Genomic DNA, 1,633 nt, shown 5'->3' with positions numbered 1-1,633 from the left:
AACAATGAAAATATTATATTTCCAAAACACAAAACAACCATGTATGAAAAAACACCAATGTATACATATTTGAAAATACACAATCTAATACCAAAAGAATACTCAACACTACCAATAGAATTATATAAAATAAAGATAAAAAAATGGTTGAGTGATATGGTGTTATACAGTTATGAAGATATATATATAAATACTGCTACATAATCATTAAATTCTATACCTATATATTGTTATCATTATTACTATTGTTATTATTAATATTTGACGTTGTACTTATACGTGTTAATGTAAAATCATGTACAATAAAAAAATATATCTTATCTTATCTTATCTTATCTTATCATGAAGAGAATACGAATACTATTTGAGTTTCGCTAAGAAAACTTTAAATGATTTGAAAAGACGTATGAAACTGATTCAACGTAACCATCAATCACAAATAATACGTAATTTAACCTGATAGTATCTTACTACACTCTAATCCCAATCCAGACATCCACTCAGATGTAATAGTCAGTTGGTTTAGACCTTGGGTAACTTTGGTTCCATTCTAGTTTTTCTATAACAAAAAAGGAGTTTCAAAGTATCACACTGCACAAAGTTCGGTACATTTAAGCTGGTATCTCCATCCAGCTTTTTATATGGTTCGACAGGGTAGAATTGTTTACAAGCTAGTAATTATTCCATGACTTGATAGGTATTATTACCGTTTATGAAGAGTGTTTTGGGATTCGATCGCATATACATGATACTTCATGAATAATACGTGATCTTTAATTTACCCCATTAACGCTTGAGTTCCAACCTGTTATAGACGGACTCTTTAGTACCCTTGACCCGGTAGTATAAATACTGTCTCTCCTAATCTGCCTTGAGCGCCGGGTGTTATGTCTTCATTTCCTGTTCGTTACCATTTATGGACTCTAGGATGGATTCTAAAGAGCTCTTTTAAGGCTTAGGGTATTGTGATGGATGGACCGTCTGGATAAAAAAAAAAAAATGTCATGATGTATCCCACTGAATGTATTTATGATCGACCGGTCTATGTATGTAAGAATGTATATGGTATATGGGATGTATTTAGTTGGATGGATACGTCGACGGTCTCATGTATCCAATAGATGTATCTTATGGACGTACGGTCGGACGGTCTATGATAATGGGATCCATAGATAATGATCTTAGTTCCCGCACTTTTTAAGGGTCATTTCATTGACATCTATTACCATATGTACCCAAGATATATTAATATGGATGTATGGAATGTTTCTTTTTTCTTTTTATGGCATGTTATGAATGTTTCGATCATTATGGATGATCTTTGCTTATGGTCTCTCCTTTTTTACTTCAGTTACTTCTATGTAGGTTCATGATTGAATCTATCCATTCATAAAGGATACTAACTACACACTATTTAAATGTTCCAGCTTTGCGAATTAAGTTCTTCGTCGTTTACACTTCCCGCACTATCAAAAGTTAGCCTTTAATGTACATTATCACCCTTCTAAGTAAAAGTAAAAGGTCCCTCATGGACGAAATGTCTAATAATACATGTCACCAATGTTGAGTCACGTATCAGAAGGTGAATTTTTATATTTTACCTGCGCTCGTCGTATTCCCTAGTCCTTTCTAT

The sequence above is a fragment of the Diaphorina citri genome, unplaced genomic scaffold (genome assembly GCF_000475195.1).
Source record: "Diaphorina citri unplaced genomic scaffold, Diaci psyllid genome assembly version 1.1 scaffold2485, whole genome shotgun sequence".
Taxonomy (NCBI): Eukaryota; Metazoa; Arthropoda; class Insecta; order Hemiptera; family Psyllidae; genus Diaphorina; species Diaphorina citri.
The sequence above is the reverse complement of the archived record's forward strand: the minus strand, read 5'-3'. Positions refer to the sequence as shown.